Source organism: Ambystoma mexicanum, chromosome 2q (genome assembly GCF_040938575.1).
Source record: "Ambystoma mexicanum isolate Mex_15411 chromosome 2q, UKY_AmexF1_1, whole genome shotgun sequence".
NCBI classification, from domain to species: Eukaryota; Metazoa; Chordata; class Amphibia; order Caudata; family Ambystomatidae; genus Ambystoma; species Ambystoma mexicanum.
In genome coordinates, this window is record NC_090924.1 from 1,005,487,246 (window position 1) to 1,005,510,970 (window position 23,725).

A 23,725-nucleotide genomic window follows, 5' to 3' on the forward strand; every position below is an offset into this window, starting at 1 on the left:
TAAGCAACCGTATCCATATCCTGATAACTTGTCCAACTGTCAGAATTCTCTCTGCCTCTTGCCCTTGATCTCCAAGCATTAGCGCCACTTTTCTCTTCATTTCAGTCTTGCATAGATCATAAGTCATTAGCGATATTGTGTTGAAAGAAATTAATGTTCCCTAAAGAAAAGGGGTACACTGCATGAAGGGTTACAACTGCAGCGTAACTTTGATATTCACGGGTGGCATTCCTCTTTTCTTAGCCATTAAATCTAGTTTAAATAAAACTTGCCTTTCACTTTTAAAAAACGATTTTTGCTTTTTCACTGCTATATTTTCCTAAAAAACGAACCTCACGCTACCTTCCTAATCTCTCTCAATTCACCAGCTAGAGACCCATTTCACCTCTATATTGTCCCTGTGATATATATCTATCCCCCAGCCCAAAAACCGCATTGACAATTCAAGTAAGTAGGGGGCTGGGAGATGGAGTGGGGTTCCGAAATGCAAATTCAAGAACAATTTTGTATAACGTACATTTCTCATGCAGTCATTTCCGCTGCAGACATTTCATCTGTGATAAAACAACCCTAAATATTTTTTCTCCACTGTTCATACTTCACAAAGGGTAATTATCAAGTAGCAGCATTTGTACATATTTTATAGTGGCCTCTATTCTCCATGTATGTCATTTACTTGTATTGAATTTTATATAACCTTTCTTTTCAATAGACACTGAAATGTAATTGTATGACCAAAAAGTTACCACTTGTCCATATGGTGGCATTGTATTGAATTGTATTGTAGTCATGTATATCGCCCCATTTTCCAATTTGCATGGCCTCAATGCGCTTTGTGGTTGGAACGCCCTTGGGGACCGAAGTCCATGTATGGGAGAATCTAAGAGTTAACTTTAAGATGCGTGTGTCCATTCTGCCAGGTTAGGATTTAGGAGGGCTGGCTGGGCCCCATTAAGCAGCTCAGAGGTCCGGCACGTGGGCAGGTGCTGTTGACAGTTTAGGATAGAGTGCTAGTGCAGGAGAATCGATGTGTGCCCAGCTAGACTGCACTGTTTTAGTAGGGAAGTGTTATGGGGTAAACTTCTCCATCTGGGTTTTCCCAAAAGACTTGTTCAATGAATTGCTATGCTTCACAACGCCTGTTATCAAGTAAGAGTAAATAAAGAGGGGACCCTTACTCCTCCTATTGTCATGGGGGTTAAACAGGGCTGCAACCTTGCAGCCACACTGTTTAACCTCTAGCTTTGTGACATGCTATGGACCGGAATAAACATGTTTCTTGCTAGACTGGGAAACTTAAAGATGGACTGGCTGGGTTTTGCAGACAACATTGTTATATTTGATAGGACCCCGTATGGCCTGCAGAACAAACTAAACTGCTTTCATGAGTATGTCCTGTTACATAATCTTGTTCCTAACCCAGAAACGTCTAAAATCATTATCTTTCGCAATGGCAAAAAGATGAAATCTTATTTTTGGACTATTGCGGGAGCTAGATTGGAACAAAATAAATCCATAAAATACCTGGGATATCCTCTAGCGGAGGTCAGCTCGTATAAAGCTTGGGAGGAGTACTTGAAAGGTAGGTCATGCCCAAGGTTTGCAATGATGAAGATTATGTATGGGAAATATTGTACATTTTCAATGTTACCCCTTATTGATTTTTACATACTAAAAGTTTAACCTATTATTCTTTTCAGCCTGGATATAGACTTAATTCTGAATAGGATTCAAGGGGCTCCGTGGAAACGTACATTGGGCTTGGCAGTGTCAATTCCCAACTCGATTGTACGCCACGAGGTGGGGTTATCTTCGTTAGCAGCAAGATGGAAGTGGCGACAACTTTCAGGATATGCAAAAATACTATCGCCTCCGAGAGACTCCCTCTTTCAGGATCTAAATGCACTATTAAAGGATGGTTTAGTACTATCCTTTGAACAGTAAAAAAAAAAAAAAAAAAGACAACATATTAGAATCAATTGATGTATCCATCGAAGATCTAATACTTGGGCTCCCCTAAAAATAAATTCAAACTTTATGATTGGATTATGACTCTAGAATCAAATAAAGAATATCTTTTATACTCTGACTATGCAAAAAGACCTAGAAAGAGGGGATCCTGCCCTTTATATTTGATGAAATGTCCATGTAACAAGGTTAGACATATCTACCTGAGATTTAAGCTAAACCAGTTCTCCACCTTGGAACGCATCCAAAAGTGGGATATGGCCAAATCTCTGAATAGTGACATAAGTTGTCGCTTCTGTCTATGCAAAAAACAGATAGAAACAACAAAACATCTAGTGGTCTATTGTCCTCACTTTGATGAAGATAGGCGTATACTTTTGGGTGAATTCTGCCCAGGTGTGACCGAGATTTCAAGAATTGTCTTTTGGGAACGTTGCATGTGTGGAGATAGTATGCGTCTAATTCTGGTTTTGTCCAGGTTATTGGTTAAAATTGACGAGGAATTGATAAACTACAATAGGAGTTTAAATCAAACCACAGAGACAGATACTGAATGTGGTAGATTGGGAGCCATGATGGCTCATTTCTAGTTCACATTTGCAATTTGGCTGACTCGAAAATGGTGTGCCTTTTCATTTTAAAAATATGTTACATTCATGAGGAAAATTGTGTTCAAATAGTAACAAGACTAAGAATCTTGTATGAAGATGTTTGGAAATCTAATTTAACACATTTCTTTTAAATTGAAATGTTTTGATATGTTGTAAAAGTTTATAAGTCTATGTAAACTATAAACAACTGTTAAATAAAAAAATAAAAAATATAGACTATTAGCTCCACGCTCATCTTCCTTACCTAGTTTTAGTCCCAAACTCCCTTGCAACAAATGTTTTCCAATATAAGTCCGATGACGCAGCCATTTCTACTGAGAGCATCACACTCACAGACACTTCAATTTATCAATTAAATAACCTCCTAATGCCTCATTTTCTTTGTTCAATCCTCCATTGGCCAGGAGAGACAGATCACAATTATTTTGACGAGGAAGAATAGGGCTAGGCGTAAAGAAGATTCATGTTTTGAAGAAAAAAAGCTAGCCGTTTCAGGATTCTTTTATGCTAGGTGTGGGTCGAGTAGTCTCCATATGGTCAGGTTTCCTGCAGTGCATTTCTCGTATAGGGTTTCAGAATTTAAATAGTTGTTTTCTGAAATGTTTCATTAAAGTGTGTTATGGTCAATTACACCTTTAAAAACTACAATTATCAAGAAAAAAATGACAATAGTCAATATTCAGTAAAAGGGAAAGTCAATACAATATTCACTATAAAAGATCCAACGATAAAACATCTACAATAATTCAAGTTACACCAGTTAAAAGTACATTTCCTTCAAATCAAGCAATACGAAAAAAAAAAGAATCCAATTAGGATTATTTCATGTCTTCAATGGAAGTGATCATTGACTCACTCAGTTTCTCTTATCTTCAGCCAAATGTGATACAGTGCAGAATTCAACATAGTGCAATTACCATAGTATAAAAGGCCCCATATTTGATCAGATTAAACATTTCCAAGTTGGTTCTTCAGATTAGGATAGACTTAACGGTAAAGTTCCTGTAATCCTACACAGTTGATAAATGCCCCTGAGTCTCAATTTCCTTTTTACAAATGCTGCAAAGTCTTGCATGGTAAGGGATATCCTCCCATGTCCCTATTTTAGCCAATGTGGGAAACAATTCTAGTCTAAATTGAATAATACATCTTCTCACATTGGAATTATATAAATGTTTAAGAAACAAGCAAGGTTTCTCCACCGAAAACTCTGCATCACATAAAGGTGATCTTTTTTGAGAGAATGAATGGTCACATTATTTGTCCCAAGTATTGGCCAATTTCTTTGTTCTTCACCAGTATGGACGCATTCAAATCTTTTTCTGAGTAGCCAAGTATGTGAGAACTAACTCACACCTTATTGCCTCGATGGGAGCAGAGTTCTCACCCAGCATTCTACGCCACAGTTTACTTTACAATTTTCTCAACCAATACATTTACAGATTGGTAAAAAGGTCAAAAAGCATAGTAGGAGCTAGACTTGCATTATATCATTTTAGGAAACCTTTGTTTGAGTAACCACCTTTAAATCTGATGAAGTTCTTGATTGCATTACACTTCTTTCAGCTTTCCCTGTGACACATTTCTCCAAGTGCTGATTTTTAATGAATCAGACTAAAACCACTAAACAAGTATAAGAGTTGCCAATCTGGATGATCTCATTATCCATCTTCCATACATACCATTTGAGTGCCTTCTCTTCCTAGTACCGACTTACAACACTTTCGTTTTCGCATACTTGATAATCAAGCCATTTTATTTAGAATCTTCACTCAAGGCCTGGAAACTTCATTGGAGGCCAATCTCCGTTCTGTCAAGCAAGAGGGTGGCATCAGAATAGGCCAAGCAAGCAATAGTTTGCTGGCCTATCCCAGTTGGAAAACTGTGGCAGCCCTCCAAGGCAGTTCCAATGTCCACCACATAAAACTTGTAATGAATGGGGGTCAGCGGACACCCTTGTTTAAGACCAAAATTGGTTTCCATCTTGTTAGACAGTAAACCTTCTTGTGAGAATCTTAACTGTACAAGGTTATCAGAGTAAAGTACTTTGACAAAGTGGAGAATCATTGGGTTTAAGTTCAATTTTTCTAATTTGGCCCAAGCAGCCTCAGGTCCACTGTGTTAAAAGCTGCTTTGTAATCTACAAAAAGAATTAACAAAGCAGCATCTTTATTAGTCAAAGTAGTCCAAATTAAATAGAAAAGCAACCAGAGATTAGTAAGGATACTCAGACCTTTCTGGGAAACCAGATTGTTGGTTCCCCAATAGTTTATTTTTTGTAGACCAAATATTGATTTCAGATAGCAGTATTTGAGCAAATAATTTGGATGTAGGATCTACCATGGCTAAAAGTGCAATGTTTTGAGGATTCTCTCTACAGCCTTATTTAAATATAGGATTTAAAATGAATGCTTTACGGCTAGTGGCAGCTGTCCCGTTTCTCTAATGGTCCTAAAATGTTTATTCAACGTAGGAGCCCCGTACTCAACATCTTTTGGAGCCCAGTTCTGAAAATCTTTTTTGATTATCAAATTTGAGATTCCATCAGGGCCAGGGGAACGGGATGGTTTTATTTTTTCTATCATCCTTGCCATTTCTTCAGACAATGGTGTTAATTTGCCCTTTGAAACACCTGTGTATGAGCGTGATATAATTAATCATATCATATATCTTCCTCAAAAGGATAAAGAAAACAACCAGGATCTCTGGGGTGAACTTGTGTTTTATAATACATTTCAGCCAAACTGATTCAGGAATAAGGTTTACTTCATTTTCCTAAAACCATTTCCGATTTGGATTTATATAAATTGCTTATTGAAATATGCACTGCACCTATCGTTATCAATCCCAAACTGTATAGTTAGACATGAGCTTGGCCTTATGTCACTCTCCTGTTGATTGGAATAACGAGCTCTGGCTAACGATGCTAAAATTCTTGATCCCCCAGAAATTCTCATCAGGTTTTTCATCAAATGTTACTGGGAAATAGTGTATGTTCTTTTAGGCAATTGCATGGGAAAATGAACGGTCTGCTTGATTAACTAGATGTTGCGCCCTATGATTTATGCACTAGACCAGCATACGTCAAAAAAAAGTTATTTGAAAGGGACTGGATCAGCACAATCTATGAACTACGCAGATACAACACCTCTAGTGAATACGCAAAGCAAACTCAGAAAAGAGTACCGCATTGTACTTACCCAACTATATTTCCGTGTAATTTTACCTGCATGCATTACATGCGTTTTAAATGTAATCAATTTTATGCTTGAGAAAGGAGTAGGCTATTGGAAAGTGTAAAAGGGTATGAACATGCAGCGAACTGCCGCTTCCCGTTTTGTACTGAACTAAACAAAACCCTCAAACACTTAGTGTTGGAATGCCCTCACTCTAGGGTCACGCAAACAAACCTGCTAATGAGATTTACCAATATCGAATTGGAAGACTCTCTCGAATCCTTATGACTAGGATGATGTTGGGCAATCAAACCCTTGATATTTGCACTGGTACAGTTATTGAAAGTCATTGAAATTGAACTAGTGTCTCATGACTGTACTGATGCAAAAATAAAAATAGCTCACTAATTTCGAGTCCATTGTGAACTAGTGGGCCATTACGATATGCAACTTTTATGAAGATCTAGTACTCATTTATGTACTCTATGGGACAATTCGCGCACTGAAGTAACCGTAACCCGATCGCTGACCTTTTAATTGCAAATAGTCTTTTACCCCTTATGCAAATGTATCCAACCAACGCGACTCCTATATCAGTTAAGCGTCTGCAGTGTTAGTATTGCAATTGACATACTGCCAAAATAACGATACAAAGTGAAATATATTCGTGTTATCGATATGAAGTGTAAATGGAGTGATGTTCAATATTGCTTTCTATTTTATGTTTTGGGTGGCAGTAGATACGCATCTTTTAGTAAAAACATATGGGTTTTGCGAGCTTCATGTATTACAAACTAACCTAGAAGCTGTTCATGTATTGTCAGATGTCGAATGTTAATTTTATTTGTTATATCTTATATGAATATGGACTGGAATTGTGTTTAGATTAATTCAATTTGTTGAAATGTAAAAACTTTGAAAAGGTTTTTTTTAAACCATAAACAAATAAAAAAAGAAAAAAAAATGTGTAAGCCAAAGGAAGGACTTCTTACTTGTAGTCCATAGGGAACCTCAATGTGACCAACTAGCACAGTAAGCTGGAGAGAGAAGGCATGCAACAGAGAGCAATGCTGGATAATAGCAAAAAGGCAGTCGCACTGCTGAGACGTTGATAAATCACCAGACAGCTTGAGCACTTAGATGCCAACAGGCTGTAGGAGTGGTAAGAGGAAGGAGCCCATATTACAAACAGCTTGAGAGGGATTACCGAGCAACAGCAGTTGTGAGGAAAAAGGGGCTTGTTGGGAGCTCAGCAGGCCCGTTTCAGGCCCGGGCCAAAGGACTCAGAAAACTACATTTCCCATGAGGACATGGGGTTGCAGAGTGCTCACCCGCCTTGTGCTGCTTGTTGGCGATTGTTGGTGTTGTAAGCACGGGCCGAAGGAGCTCAAGATGAAGAACTGGCAGACCCGAGCCCTCTGTGGTGAGGAGGAGGAGAGAGGGACATCGCTGACAAAGCTCTGAGGAGCCACGGCTCCTTCCTTATTCCTCACTGAGGCACAAAACACATCACAGTAACCAGCGCTCAACACAGGAGCCGCTTTGCCTGAGGAGGTGCCATCTGGCCTGCCTCAGTTAAGTACATGCAGGTTATCAGGGGTGAAGAGTGGGAAAAGGGAAGACTGCGCCATTTGCGGCCACATGCGTTACGACATGACACTATTGCCTCCATGAACTCTAATCAGTGAGCGCTGCGGGAGGCAGATGTCCCGTTAATGAACGCTTGGGGTGTGAACTGGATTGTCAGGGATGCAATGTGTGGTCTGTTGCCGCTTGCTCTTGTCAACTCATAAGATGGGGCATGTTACAACTCATAACAGTTCATAAGTGTACCCTATGGAAATAATCACTGTCGCAAAGCAAGAAAAGGGTCCCAATGGAGAAATGGTTGCGGTGCTGCTGGTATATGTAATATGCTATGCCGATTACTTGTTTTATGCCATGTTTCATGGTGTGTGCTACTGCTGGTGCAGGAGATTTTCCTGAAAATACCATGTGCTTATGTTAATCGCTTGATTAAGGAATGAATGTTTTGAGATACAGGTTCTAGGACACATTATCCTAAGAAGAACAAGTTACTCTCTTACCTGGCAACGTTCTTTCGATGGGATGGTCCGACTACGTATTCCATATCTTTGACAGTAATCACCACAGCTGTGCTGCTTCGGAACATTTTTGGCGTCTGCGTCCTACGTCGATGCGCCGTCCCGAGGACTTTCTCCGACGGCCAAAGTCACCCGATGTGATAAGTAGGACGCACGACGCCCGTAGCCTCAGTTGTAGTTTTTTCCCCCCAGAACGTGTGTCACCAGTCTTCTGCCAGTCAGACACACAAGGCCTTGCGGAAACGTAAGCTGCAAGCGCATAAGAAATTCTGCAGCGGGGAAGGTAGGGAGGGAGCGATATGGAATATGTCGTCGGACCATCCCATCGAAAGAACGTTACCAGGTAAGAGAGTAACTTGTTCTTCGAGGGGATTGGGCCCTCCGACGTATTCCATATCTTTGACAGACTCCCAAAGAAGTACCAAAGCAAGGAGGTGGGAAAATTTAGAACACAAAATTAGCATGCCCAATCAAATTGCGGAATAAAGGACTGCCTTGCCAAAGGCCAGATCCTGTCCTCGGATGGAATCAAGGGAGTAGTGACGTACAAAAGTATGTACAGAAGCCCAGGTGGCTGCATCACAGATGTGACGAATAGGAACACCCCTCTGCAGGGCAGTAGACGCAGCCACTCCTCTGGTAGAATGGGCCCACAAGCCAGCCTGTGGGTCCTTACCCGCCAAGCGGTAACACTCAGAGATGGCCAAAATAATCCAACGAGACAGTCTATTTCGTCACAGCTTGTCCCAAACGCTTTCCAGCGTAACCAATGAAGAGTGGATCATCCACTCTGACCTGGGACATGCGTGAAATATAAGCGCTCAACGCTCTCCTAGGATCAAGCCTATGGAGCCTCTCCTCTTCCTTATCAGGATGCGGAGGAGGATAGAATGCCGGAAGACCAACCTTCTGGCCCAAATGAAATTCCAAAACCACCTTCGGAAGAAAGGAAGGACGAACTCGAAGGACAACCCTGTCCTTATGAAACACAGTGAAGGGTGGCTTAACTGAAAGTGCCTGTAACTCACTCTGCGAGCGGAAGTAACCGCAACCAAAAACACAGTTTTCAGAGTTAACAGCCTCAAAGGGCAAGAATGCAAAGGCTCAAACGGAGCACCCATCAGAAACTTAAGAACAAGGTTCAAATCCCAACCGGGCACCAGAAAAGGTGACGGAGGGAACACATTAGTGAACCCTTTCAAAAACTGAGAAATTAAGGGAATCTTAAAATAGGAACATTCTTCAGACGAGCGCTTAAATATGGACAGCGCTGCCAGGTAACCTTTAAATGGTACCCACTTGCAAGACCCTGTGGGCCAAAGAAAGCAAAAAAAGACAGAACCATGGGAATGTCACATTCAAAAGGACCCACATTCTTAACTCTGCACCAGTCGCAGAATTTACACCAACGGCAACGGTACAGAGACTTTGTTGCCGGCCGTCTGGCAGAGAGCAACACCTTCAACACGTCTTCAGGGAGGTCCCAATCCTTATACCTCAACCTTTCAGAAGCCAAGCGTGAAGGTTGAGGTATCTGACTTCTGGATGGAGAACCTGACCCCCCCCTCCCATGAGAGCAGATCGTCTCGGTAGGGAAGACGACATGGAGGGCAGATGGACAAGTCGAGAAAGTCCGGGTACCACGTCCTCCGGGCCCACGCGGGAGCATGAGGATCATCTGGGATCTGAACCTCCGTAACCTCTGCAGTACTTGCGGGATGACGGGGACTGGAGGAAACACGTACAGCAATGGGAATGACCACTCCACCACAAACGCGTCTCCTAAGGCTCCTTTTGGAGGAAATTCCCGCAAGCAGAACCTTTCGCACTTCCGGTTGACACTGGAGGCGAAGAGATCCACTTGAGGGGTCCCCCAAAGAGCGAAGATCTCCAGGAGAATCTACTGAGCCAGCTCCCACTCGTGAGAGATCGTGCTCTGCCTGCTCAGAGCGTCCGCCGTCTCGTTGTAGTCTCCGGCCAGATGAACAGCCGAGATCGAAACTTCCTGCTGGATGGCCCAGAACTCTAGCTGCATCGCCTCCCTGCACAGAGGAAGTGACCCTGTCCCCCCCCTCCCCCTATTTGTTGAGGTAGTGCATGGCCACCGTGTTGTCCGTCAGGATCAGGACACTCTTTCCTCGCACAGTCGGCAGAAAAGCCTTCAGGGCTAGCCTGACGGCCCTCAGCTCCAACAGATTGATATGGAGTCTGTACTCCGACGGAGACCAACGACCGCTGACTGTCAACTCGTTGGCATGAGCTCCCCATCCCGTGAGGAATGTGTCCGTCACGATCGTCACCTCCGGCCAGGGAAGCCAAAACAGAGCCCCCTTCATCAGATTGCCTTCGACGGCCCACCACAGAAGGTCCTGGGGCGACCGAGGCAGCACCTGAACAGGGTCCGACATCCTGCCGGAAGATTGCAACCACTGCATCTTGAGTGCCCACTGCAAAGATCTCATCCGCAGACGAGCCTCTGGCACCAGAAGAATGCAGGATGCCATGAGGCCGAGCAACCTCAAGAACTCGAACGCCGGGAGCATCTGGGCAAGTTGAAACTTGTGCACCATCTGCTGAATGTGAAGAGCCCTCACCTGGGGAGGAAAACAGCCCCAGGGATGTGTCGAGCACTGCTCCGATGTACTGGAGCCACTGTGTTGGCGTCAAATGGGACTTCTTTAAATTGAGGGAGAAGCCCAGCTTGTGAAGGGAGTGGCAGGTGACGGACAGATGATCCCGGACTTGCTCAGGAGAGCTCCCCCTGATCAACCAATCGTCCAGGTAGGGGCAGACGTGAATCCCCTTTCCTGAGATGCGCTGCCACCACCACCATGAGCTTGGTGAAAACCCTCGGGCGGAGGTCAATCCGAACAGCAGGACCCGAAACTGAAAGTGTGAGTCGCCAACCGCGAACCTCAGGTACTTCTTGTGCTTGGGATGGATTGGCACATGGAAGTAAGCGTCCTTGAGGTCGAGAGACACCAACCAGTCCTGAAGTTGAAGGGCCTGGAGGACTTTAGAGAGAGTGACCATCTTGAACTTGTCCTTCCGTAGGAGTTTGTTCAAACCGCGCAAGTCCATGATGGGTCTCAATCCCCCGTCTTTCTTCTAAATAAAAAAATAAGGGAAATACCATCTCTTGTTCCTCTCCGCTACAGGCACCAGTTCTATGGCGCCTTTCTCCAGCAGGGCTTGAATTTCCTGCGCAAGGAGCGGATCCGGACACTTCAAAGAGAGGTTCCCAGGTGGATTGTCGTGAGGCCTCTGCCGAAAGGAAAGATAGTAGCCGTGGGTTATGATCTTCAGAACCCACACATCTGAAGTAATGGCACGCCACTAGAAGATGCTGCGCCAGCCTTCCCCCAACCGGCTAACCATGGGACATGGCCTCATGACTGAGTGGTAGCGGCTGCGGCGTTGCCTGAGGGCAAAGAGGCAACTGCCCGAGCGGCTTTGGCACCTCGAGTACCCTGTTTTCAACCTCTGGTACTCCTACGGTGGCCTCTTTGACCGACAGCTCCTCTCGCTTTACTGAAGGATGAGTAATAACGAAAGGAACCTCCCCTCCATTGTTGTCCCCTAGGACGAAAAGGCGGAGGTTGTCGAACTGCAGCGCCCAACGACTTCGACGCAGCTTTGGAGGTCTGCAACCTCTCAAGGCACTAGTCAGCCTTGCTGCCAAAAAGATGTTCACCGTCAAAGGGCATGTTGAGGAGCCGGGACTGTACATCAGGAGCGAACCCCGACTTCCGCAACAACGCAAACCTGCGTATTACGGTGCTCGCCGCCATGGACCGGCTGACACAATCTGCCATGTCCAAACCCGACTGAAGGGCCTCACACATGGCATCCTTGCCATCCTGGACCATAGCAAGGAAACCATCCTGTTCGTCCCCTTCGGGAATATGTTCAGCCGCTAATGCAACACAGTTCCACAGAGTGTGTGTGTGTGAAACGAGACTAGGCACATACGGAGTTGGCCGCCTGAAGCGCCATACCTCCTAAAGAAAACACTTTCATCGCCCAGCCATCAAAACGTTTGTCGTCCCTATCCGGAGGGATGGTAGGATACGACGCCTGCTTTGCCGGGGCCGTAGCCGCCTGCACCACCAAACTCTCTGGAGTTGGGTGCCTGGACAAGTAGCAGGGGTAGCTACTGGCTGGACGGTATTTTCGCCACAAAGACTTGCCCACTGCCGGGAGACTCTCCGGAGCAGTCCAAGCCGCCGCCACCCTTCTCTGCAGAGCCATATGAAATGGCAGTACCGGGTCAGTGGGGGGACCAAGATCGAGGATGTCCTTAAGTTCATCCTGAACAAACTCCCCTGGGGGAGCCAACCATCCCAAGTACTCGGTGACCCGAGACATAAGGCGCCGGTACGAAGAATCAGCATGAGTGCCAGGCTGAGGCCTACAAAACTCCACCTCCGGAGAGGTGTCCAGTCCACTGGCATCATGCAGTGACTGCCTCAGGTCTTCAAATTGGCTATGGCCCGAGAGAAGCTCATCTGGCACCCTATCCGGAACTAAGCCCTCATCAGAGCCCTCATCAACCTCTGAAATGTACTCCAGGCGGTTAGAGGAAGGCACCTGGGGGCCAAAGCTATGCCTGACCTTAGCCAGAGCCTTTCTAAGGGCTTCACCCATGCCACGGGGCAACTCCGACACCACCGCCTCAAAAGGCATTGAGGCCGCCGAATGAATCGGCGTTGACGTCAGCCGCAGCGCCGCGTTGACACAGGCCTCGAAAGCCAGAGCTCCGAGCGTGTCCTTCGACGACCTAGGCGCCGACAGCGTTGACGACCCCCTCGGAGGCAGAGCCTCGAGGGAGGCCGTTGACGATCTCGGCGCCACAGGCGTCAACGTCTTCCTCAAAGACTGCACAGGATCACGCGGTCTCGAGCGTGTCGAGGACCGGGACCTGAAACGAGCATGGCAAGAACGGTTACCCATGTCCGAGTGGGACCTCTCCCGCGAACCGTGCCGACCACCCGAGCCCAAAGGCGTGCAAGCGGTGTCTCTCGACCGATCACGACCAACCCCACTCGGAGGCGCGGGCGGACCTGTGCCCTGCGATTCGAGAATCGCTAACATCTTCTTCCCGAAGGAAGCCCATTCCTCCGGTGTCGCTTGCATGGTGGGATAAGCGACCCGCTGACGGGCGGAGTCCTCGGAAGAGGACGGAGAAGGCGACCGATGCCGGCGCTTCCAGGAATGCCTCGAAGAGGCAGAGGAGTGGCGAGACCGACTCCTGGAAGGAGACCCACTGGACCTCCGACGATGACGCGGAGAGTCGCCTCTCGATTCATCCTTCGAAAGCCCCGCAAAAAACGGAACTGAGGCTACGGGCATCGCGCGTCCTACTTATCACATCGGGTGACGTCTGCCATCGGAGGAGGTCCTCGGGGACGGCGCATCGACGTCGGACGCAGAACATTTTCCGAAGCAGCACAGCTGTGGTGATTACTGTCAAAGATATGGAATACGTCGGAGGACCCAATCCCCTCGAAGGATTATATACTGCTAGTAGGAGGAGGTTCAGGAGGTTAATTAACCCACGAATTAAGAGGGTTACATTACTATGTTTCATGAAGTGTATGATGTTTCCCTTTACTCTCTGTAACTATCCAATTCAAGAATCCTAACCCTTTTTCCAGTTACCCTAAACACCCCCTACCTATTCACAACTTCTCCCCAACACTCTTTCCCCCATTGGCTGTCTCGAGGTTACCTGTCTATTTTTGCACCAATGCTACGCTTTATTATGATGAGCAATGCATTTCTGTAATGAAGTTAATTTGGACAAAAAAGCCATTGCTTTAACCCAAGTCCAAAGACCCTTGTGCAGTGGGGTAGGTTCAAAGTGTGAAACTAAAGAGAAAGAGATGATGTAAAATAGGGGTAGAGGGATAGAATTGGTATTTTATCCTGTGTGCTGAGGAGATGGGTATCTACAAGACTATCAATCTGAATTCCAAACATTCAGAGGCACGGAAAATGCTCTTCTGAACACCTGTGAAGAACTGCTTGCATCTCTTGACACTAACTCCCCAGCTGTCCTCATTCTGCTGGATGTTTCCTCTGCATTTGATACGTTCAACCATTCCATCCTCATAAAACATCTCCAAGATACTCTTGCTATCTCGGAGTGGGCACTGGACTGGCTGACCTCCTTCCTCACTGACAGTCACTCACAGGTCATCCTGGGCTCTCTCTCCTCTCCTACCTCCCATCTCCACATGGTGTTCCCGCAGGGCTCCAACCTCTCACCCTGGCTCTTCAACGTCCATCTCGATCTGCTTGCTCACCTTATCGCCACATTCTCCCCTCACTACCAGTGTTATGCAGATGACACCCAACTCTTCTTCAAACTTCCCTCTGATGCTCCCCTTTCTTCCTCTACTATTCCCGACTGCATATCTGCTATCCCGTCTTGGCGGGCCCTGATCTCTGCCTCAATGCGAGCAAGACTGAGATCCTTCATATTGGGACTCCCACCCCCTCTTTCCTCCCTTTACTCTGGCCACCATCTATGGGCTCTCTCACTTCTCCTGCATTTGAAGCAAACAAACTTGGAGAAATCTTCGACTGATCTCGCTCTTTCCTCCCTCACATCTTGGATCTTGCCAAGCAGGCCCATTTTCAACTACAACTCCTCAGAGGTATCCTTCCTTTCCTCACTTTACTCCAGATGCTCAACGTCTCTAGAGCCCTCATACTCTCTAGGCTTGACAACTGCAACAGCCTCTTCGTAATCTACCCTTTTCCTCTCTCCGCCCCCTCCAGCTTGTCCAGAATAGGGCTGCGAGCCTTATCCTTGGCCTCAAGCCCAGGGACCGTATCCTTCCAACCTGAAAATCATTCCAATGGCTCCCGGTTGTTGCGAGAATCAAATTTAAATCCCTCTGCATCATCCATAAGGCTGTTTGGGGCAGAGAACCACTATCTACAACTTGCTCTCACCAAATACCTTCCTTCCAGACCTTTACGCTTGTCCGGCTGCAACTCTCTTCTTGTCAGGCGCTCTTCTAAGCAGCGAGCAGATGGAAGATCTCACCTCGGCTGGCTTCCTTCTCTGGAACAGCCTCCTCTCCGTCTTGAGCCAGACCTCCTCAAATTCGGGAAGCTCAAGGCTTTCCTCTTGACCTACTCCTTCCCCCTCTCACTCCCTAGCTAATACCAGGCTGAGATTGGTGGCCTGGATCCTTGTGTCCTTCTGGGTCCCGGCCTTCCGCCCACTCGTCTTCAGCCTTCCGCATCATCCCAGCACATGCCTTCTAGCCCCCACTGGCTTGTGTTCCACGGGCCTGCACTTACTAATGGCAGGTGATCACTCTACACCTACCAATCTCTGCCAGGCACTTACTGTTGCACACAACTGACTCCTTGGCACTTCCCTCTGTGGAACTCCTATCCCATACCCTGTCACTCTCGCTTCGCTCTCCCTGCACTTGCATGTTCTTAATGCTCACATGGCCTAGTAGGACCACCTTTTTTTCCCCTGATCCTATGTTTATTCTTTGCTTTTGTTCCTATGTTCCCTCCCCTTTGCCCTGTGGGCGCTTTGAAACAATTTCTTGATGTATAAGCGCCTTACAAATGCACTATAAAATAAAAAAATAAAAATCTGTTTACTTTAAACATGGCCCTTGTGAATACTGCCCAATGAGCATTTTTTACTTTCAAAATGGCAGTCATATTGGGACATTGGACAGGACGAACAGCAGGTATAGGGGTTATATTTTGGCGATGGTTAGCCTTTTGTGAGACGGGTGATGTCACTATGGCTGGCCACGACAGTTTGGATAGCAATTTCCTCGCAGCAAATCACTGGTGCATTTAAGACCCACACATGTAGCCACGGGAGCATAGGATACCTGTTGGAAATGAGAAAGGTGGGTAAGGATCTCATGTTCTTTCCTTGTCGAAGGAGGCCCCCGTATTGAGGAGCATTGCCAACAGCCATGGAGTGAGGACGTGCCGAAGAGGAGCTCCCGACTGATCCTAAAGCAATTTTTTTCCATGTATTTAATTGCTTGTAAAAACAGAAAAGGGACCTTGGTATTTGGGGATAGAGCAATCTGCTATATAATCAATAGACGATCTTCATATAAAAAAAATATATCTTATTTTCAAATGAACACTTTTAGTACTGTTTGCTCATCGAGTACATCGATTCATAAATATTTTACATCTGATCATTCATTTCACCATCCATACAATCTCACATTCCGTACAACCAATGATCAATTTTTACAAACAAAACAGGTAAATTTAACCTGTATACAAAAAACATTTCAAAGTACAATTTTTGTTAAACCAGTGACCATTCTTTGTGTGTAATTATGTAGAATAGCTCCACAGCTTATTCACAAGATCTACATATGTTTCAGTCGTACAGTGGCTGTTGTTCAAATGGCCCACAATTCATCTACCTTCTTCAGGATCTAGCCAGACCACAAATCTGGTCTGGCCTATTATTATTAGGTGAACAATGTCTTCTGATACAGATATACAAAATCAAAAACAATATCACCACATTAATCTATAGCCCCTTACTCTTGGCGACAGAACACTTGTGTCTACATGTCAAAATTGACTAAACTGTTTGGCACTCACCTCCAACATCCAATTGATGGGGGTAGTGTCAACAAGGGATCTTATCCTTCAGGCCTTCCAGCAATCACATCAAGAACAGCCTGAAAACTAACGAGAGAACACAGTGAACCCGGTTCTCCTGGTCTTATCAATCTAAGTTAATACATCAATCACTTGTGCAGAGTAGCACAGGGTGAACATCCACTTACATATTCAAGAGTTGACCACTAGACGTTAGTTCCTCTCTTCATCTGACTCATTAGTTCCTTAATGGTCAGCCAGTTAGGTCAATTTCCAACTGCTCATACAGACTGGTAATGTCTCTTTCTCAAACTAGGGAGGGAACCACAAAAGACACGTTTTAAAAATCACACCATCCTCGTACACTAAGCTATTAACAGATTAAGTCACCCTTTAACACGTGCCGTCAACCAAACTTACCCAAAAAAGGTTTCCAAGTCGGTTGCCCTGTAATTGCAGCTTGTCAAACCGAGTGACCCAGTATGATGTACTAAAACTTCCGGCAGTTTCTGAAAGTTATCGGATCTTCATTTACAGCGAATTCTAAAGGGGAGAAACAAGGGGAGCGTCTGCAATATTGCTGCCAATATGGTAGACAACTTATTTCGTGTATACCTCCATCAAGTGCACATACCCAGCCTACATTAGGTTGTGTCCGTAGACAGTCACAATAGTGTTATTAATGATCACCCTCATCAGTCGTATTTGGGGTCCAGAAAAGCCTGACGTGCAGTTTAAATTCTAACCGCATAGGCATACGTGCGTGTCACTAAAAACTGCCTGTCTAGTGAGGCGGTTTACTACTTATGCATACAGATCGTGCTCGCACCCTAATGCCTAGTGTGCATCTGTTATGCTGAGGACTAGTGCTCCTATGGACAGCATTTCGTGCTAGTGGAAATAAATTTGCAGTGTAGCTCTGACCCCTGTGCCTATTGCCATCCGCTGATGTGCTCTAATCACATAATGACCAGCGCTTATATGCCAACCGAGATTGCGGATTGAATATACGAGGGAATATGCTGATGGTCATGTGCGAAAACATAACGTGCATGTTAAATAAAGCAACAGAATCAATGTAGCAAAAAAATCTAGCAAGGGCCAGCACAACAGCGCTTACCTGGCTGCTCTCTGTAACAGGTGCTGGAGTCTTCCTCCTCTCTGAGTGGGCCGGGCAAAAACGGCAGCGCCCTAGTGAATAGCGAGGACCCCCTGGGCGTGGCTACCTTGTCCGTGATGGGACTAGAAAGGGACTGCACATATCCCCACATCGAAGCGTGCTAAATCAATAGGATAAATCCAAAGAGGTGCTCAATGCAGGTACCCCTTATTGAGAAAATGTGGTGTGTACAGTCCAGCAACAACATAATTGTTGGAACAGTATCTACATAGGGTAAGGGTTGCTCTTAACAGTGGAATGGCAGCTGATCCGGGATAGGGATCAAAATATGCAAAATATGGAAAAAATGCAAAGAATACAATGGGCTCCAACGTTGGTCTGTGGAGTCTACCGCTCGGCCCTAGTACTCAACCGGTGCTGGTGAAAGCCAAAATCATGAACATCGTTGAAATGAATATTTGGGGAACATATTCAAAACATTAGTGAAAAATGACAAGACAGAATGGAGAACCACGGAGTGCAAAACATGCTACTGTGTAACCGTCCACATAATGATGAGTGCAACAGCAGAGTTCATACTTGGGGGGCAGGGGAGGCCCCCTCAGCTGAAGGGGCTAAAAATGGCTTGGTAAACTGATGAAGGGTGATCCGTCGGTACCCCAATCATCTGAGTGGATCAATGCAGTATTGACCGCGGTTTAGGATACTTTTAATTTGCTCCACACGATTGAGATGTTCAGACCCTGTTTCACAGTGTCCAGGGAATTACTCAATCTCTGTTTGACCCGATGCAGCATTGTCGACACGTCACGTCCCCTCGTGGGTACTTTGATAGTTTGTAATACAAACCATCTTATGTCCTGGTCGGTGTGTCCGAGTCTGTTGAAATGATCAACAAGGGGATTTATCCTCAATCTTGTTACGAATACATGACCGATGTTCTAAGATACGCTGGCGCACTCGGCGTTTAGTTTTACCCACATACAACATGTTACATGGGCACAATTATGTACACAGCATTTTTAGTGGGGCAGTGTGTTTTGTCTTTCATAGTCCATTTGACTTTGCCATGTTCAAAGGTTTTTCATGTCTCTGTAGAGAGAGGCCGCGCAGTTGCCACACTTATAGTGTCCAATGATGGGTGGTAGCCCCCATTGGTTTCTCACTGTCTGCTTCCCTTCCGTATCAATGTACGTATGAACCAGTATGTCTTAGATTGGTGTTGCGTTTAAAGCCAAACAGGATTTTTTTTGCCAAAGAGCCCATCCGTTTTACCAGGTGGCAGTTTTTATTAATGCTTTTCTTAAACATATTGCTTATAGGCGAGTACGTGGACACACAGATCAAGCCATCATTGGTTTGTCCCACTCTAGGGGCAAGGCATTTGTCCCGATGTGTATTCACCGCTCTTTTGTAGTGCTGTTTCACAAGTTTTTTCAGATAACCCCTGTCCGTCAGTCTCTCCTTTAGGATAGTTGAATTTTCCTGAAAATCATTCACATTACTACTGTTCCTACGAGTCCGTTGGGATGAAAACTCCAGTAATGTAAGAGACTGTTCTTATCCGTTTTCTTCCTATAGAGCGTGGTCTCCAATGCTGTATCATTTTTCCGGATCATGAGATCTAGGAAACTTGTGTGTGATCCCACTCGATGGTAAACTTAATATTTCGGTCACATGTATTGACCCATTCGAAAAACATCAGCAGGGACTCGCTCGATCCTCTCCAGACTAGAAACACATCAATAAAGCGTTTCCAACTTTTCTCCAAAGTCTTGTTGCTGTAGACAGTTTTCCACGCCCAAGATATGTACATCCTCAAAATTAGCCATGTACAGATTTGCCACCTCAGGTGCGAAAGTGGAACCCATACTCGCACCCCTAAGTTGTTTGTACAGTTGTTTCTTAAACAAGAAAAAGTTCTCACTCATTGCTAATCTGGCACATTCAAGGATAAACCCTGTCGGTGGTGAATGGTGGTGGCTCGTTTATCTAGAAATGTAACCAATACATCAAGGCATTGCATCTGGAGAATAGAGGTATAAAGTGACTACATCCATTGTCACAAGGATGTCATCTTTGTCACTTATGATGTTAATCATGTTGGTAGCATCCTTGATGTACACGGGCATTATGTACAAATGGTTTAAAAACTTTTTTAAAAAAAACATTTAAAAAAAAATCAGTGTATATCGACAGAGGTTCTAATAATGAATCTATAGCCAAGACTATAGGTCTGCCTGGTGGATGTGCTGGATTTTTATGCACTTTGGGTAATATATAGAAAGCACCATTCTTAGGGTGGTTCTTAAATAGGTGTAGATCTTCCTGACTTATCCATTTTTCGTCACTAGAATGTTTCATGAGACTCAGAATTTCAGCCTCGAGTCTATCCGTTGGTTCATGATCTAATTTTATATAGGATCCCCACATCTCCCAGCAGTCTTAGGCACTCTTCTTTATATTTTCAAGTGTCCATAATAACAATACCTCCACCTTTATCGGCGGGTTTGATGGTCAACAGTTTTCACAAAGGTTCTCGAGACTCTCCTCCCTCTCTTCAAATTGTCTTGATGATAATTTCTTTTTTTAAGTGCTTCTTGCGTTTGTTTTATCACTAGATTTTCGAAAGTGAGGATTTCTGGTGGGCACACACGCGGTGGAGGTGTAAAATATGATGTATGCTTAAGACCAGTGATGTTTATCATCTCTAGTTCATTGTGGGTTTTCATGTCCTTCCTGTTCAAACTTGGTAGATAGATCTCAAAGTAATGTTTAAGTCGGTTGTTCCTAAAGAAACTATGTAACTCCATTTCACAAGTGAAAGCATCTGCCTTGGACACCGGCACAAAAGGATAAACCTGTCGCTAGTAACTCTAGTTTGGCACCCTGTCGCTAGTAACTCTAGTTCGGCACTTGTCAGAATAGACTAAGATAAGTTGAAAATTGGTATTTGATCCATCACTAATGGTTCCGATACCATTGGCGGGTCCTGACATCTGGTCCAAATTGCTGCTGCCTCTTCCTCGGGCGACCCCTTTGTCCCCCATTGAAAAAAACCTGGCTTTTGTCCCCTTATTTTACTGGTGCTAGTGCTTGGTTGCACATCAGCGGACGGCAATAGGCACGGGGGCCCGTGATATAACGCAAGTGTATTTCCATTAGCACGAAATGCTGTCCATAGGAGCACTAGTCCTCAGCATAACAGATGCACATTAGGCATTAGGGTGCGCGCACATTCCATATACACAAGTAGTAAACAGCCTCACTATACAGGCAGTTTTTAGTGACACGCACGTATGCCTATGGGTTTAGGATTTAAACTGCATGTCAGGCTTTGCTGCACCCCAAATACGACCGATGAGGGGGATCATTAATAACAATGTTGTGACTGTCTACGGACACAACATAATGTAGACAGAGTGTATCTGTACTCGATAGAGGTATGCACCAAACTAGTTGTCTACCATATTGGCAGCAATATTGCAGACGCTCCCCTTGTTTCTCCCCTTTAGAATTCACTGTAAATGTAGATCCAATAACTTTCAGAATCTGCTGGAGGTTTTAGTACATCCTACTGGGTCACTTGGTTTGATGAGCTGCAATTACAGGGCCACCGATCTGAATAACTTTTTTGGGTAAGTTTGGTTGACGGCACATGTTAAAGGGTGACTTAACCTGTTAATAGCTTAGTATATAGGAGGATGATGCAATTGGGGTGCGATTTAAAAACACGTCTTTTGTCGTTCCCTCCCTAGTTTGGGAAAAAAAAAAGACATTACCCGTCTCTATGATCAGTTGGAAATTGCCCCAACTGGCTGACCTTTAAAGAACTAATGAGTCAGATGAAGAGAGGAACTAACGTCTAGTGGTCAACTCTCTTGAATAAGTAAGTGGATGTTCACCCTGTGTTACTGTGCACAAGTGATTGATGTATTAACTTAGATTGATAAGACAAGGAGAACCGAGTTCACAGTGTTCTCCCGTTCATTTTCAGGCTGTTCTTGATGTGATTGCTGGAAGGCCTGAAGGATAAGATCCCTTCTTGACACTACCCCAATCAATTGGATGTTGGAGGCGAGTGCCAACCAGTATAATCAATTTTGACATGTACACACACAAGTGTTCTGTGTCGTCAAGAGTAAGGGGCTAGAGATTAATGTGATGTTATGGTTTGATTTTGTCGATATGTACCGGAAGACATTGTTAACCTAATATTAATAGGCCAGACCAGATTTGAGGTCTGGCTAGATCCTGAAGAAGGTCGATGAAATGTGGGCCAATTGAACAATGGCCACTGTATGACTGAAATATATGTTGAACTTTTGAATAAGCTATGGAGCTATTCTACATAATTACACACAAAGAATGGTCACTGGTGTAACAAGAATTGTACAATGAAATGTTTTTTCGTACACAGGTTAAATTTACCCGTTTTATTTGTAAAAATTGATCATTGATTGTACGGAATGTGAGATTGTATAGATGGTGAAAGGAATGAGAAGATGTCAAACGTGTATGAATCGATGTGCTCGATGAGCAAACAGTACTAAAAGTGTTCATTTGGAAATTAAAAAAGATTTTTTGATATGAAGATCATCTATTGATTGTATAGCAGATTGCTCTAGCCCCAAATACCAAAGTCCATTGTCTGTTTTTTCACATATAAGTTACCTGGAGGACCTATGGTCTTACAGGTACCCTTATTTTCTACTTGTTTAATTGCTTGAATGCACTACCAAAAAGGTTGGTCCTAAGTGAAGATGTTGTTTTCTAAAGATCGCTCCGTAAACGCAAGGAGCAGCATTTCTAAATGGAAATGTCATGCCCCTGCCGCACACAGGAGCATGCAGGGGCGGATGGGATCCGGAAGCAGAGGCAGAGGGTAACGGTGAAGTGTGTGTGCGCATATGTTTTGGTGTGTGTGTTATCTGCATGCATGCGTTTTTTTTTTTAGGGGGGTAATCTTGGGTGGGGGGGAAATCGGGCGGGGGTTGAGAAAGCGAGGTTCTGAGGCAAGACTCCAGATCATAGAGGTAATAGCGCGGGAGAGTGTGTGGGTTGGAGGGTGAAACCCCCCCAAATTGGAAACAATAAACAAAAAAGGCAGAAAGAAAGGCTGGGTTCAATGCCAGATGTTCGATCAATGGAAACACGGTCTAATGAAATCAGTATTTTCCTCTGGGGACCTTTAGAATGAGGTCCTCGAACCAAAAGGTTTGCTGGACCCAGAGATCCTATACAACAGCGACTGACAAGTTTTGGGAGGAACACTAAGAAGCTGATTAGTGGCGGCGGAGAGACTGCAGTAGGCAAGATGGCAACCAGAAAGAAGTAAAAAGGACAGCGCAGCCAGGGAGAAAGGCAAGCAGCTCGGACATACAAAGCAGTCATCCAGAGCGGAGTCGCTTAAGAGGGGACAGGCCGATACGGATTGGGCCAGGCAGCCGCTGATCTGCACCGGAGCATGCTCAGATAACACACGGAGGCCGAGATAAGAGCCAGTAAGAGGTGGAGACCTACAGTGGATGCAGGAGGCTGACATAAAAGGAAGGTGCAGCGGGTGCGCGTGAGGTGTTAAAAAATGGAGTCAGACTAAAAGGAGACCCAGAGAAGCATAGAGTGTTGTAAGGGCTACCAACAACAGCAGAGGAGGCTGCAAGAGCGGCCATGACAGATGCACAGGGCACCACCATAGGATCCGCTATTGAAGGCGCAGTGCAACAAATGCACACACTGAAGTGGGCAAAGTGGACAGACATAGGCATGGGGGCCTACAACAGAGCGACCACATACAAAGGGCACCGGAGCACTGCATGACTGATGCGCTGAAGCTTACTCAGGCAGCCCTCCGCTCTGAACACCACCAGCGATCGCCACGTACAGTGGGAACCACTGCCTGATTGGGTCCCATGCTGGACAAGAGAATAGTTGGGAAGGCCAAACAGACGAAAATGGAGGCCTTTGCTTGAAAGGAGGAGGAGGAGGAGGAGGAGGAGGAGGAAAGAACCGCTTCCCCCCCAACTGCACAGGAGGGGGCAATGGCAACAAATGTGCAGGCCCAGTCGGGGCCGACAACCAAATACTGGAGGCCACAGCAGTACCAATGATGACAATGGAAGCAAG

The 23,725-nt window shown here is 45.1% G+C and overlaps 1 protein-coding gene and 1 long non-coding RNA gene across 2 annotated transcripts in view; both read right to left on the bottom strand.

The window, feature by feature from the left end:
- NUP42 (nucleoporin 42) overlaps positions 1 to 23,725 on the bottom strand; it is a 528,594-nt gene that overhangs the window by 403,543 nt on the left and 101,326 nt on the right. The gene's annotated exons all lie outside the window — the stretch shown is intronic.
- LOC138569900 (uncharacterized) lies at positions 16,479 to 17,016 on the bottom strand. Its single transcript, XR_011303352.1, has 3 exons — positions 16,900 to 17,016; positions 16,668 to 16,791; positions 16,479 to 16,566 (listed from the first exon to the last, which is right to left on the bottom strand). It is a non-coding gene; the product is annotated as an uncharacterized lncRNA (long non-coding RNA).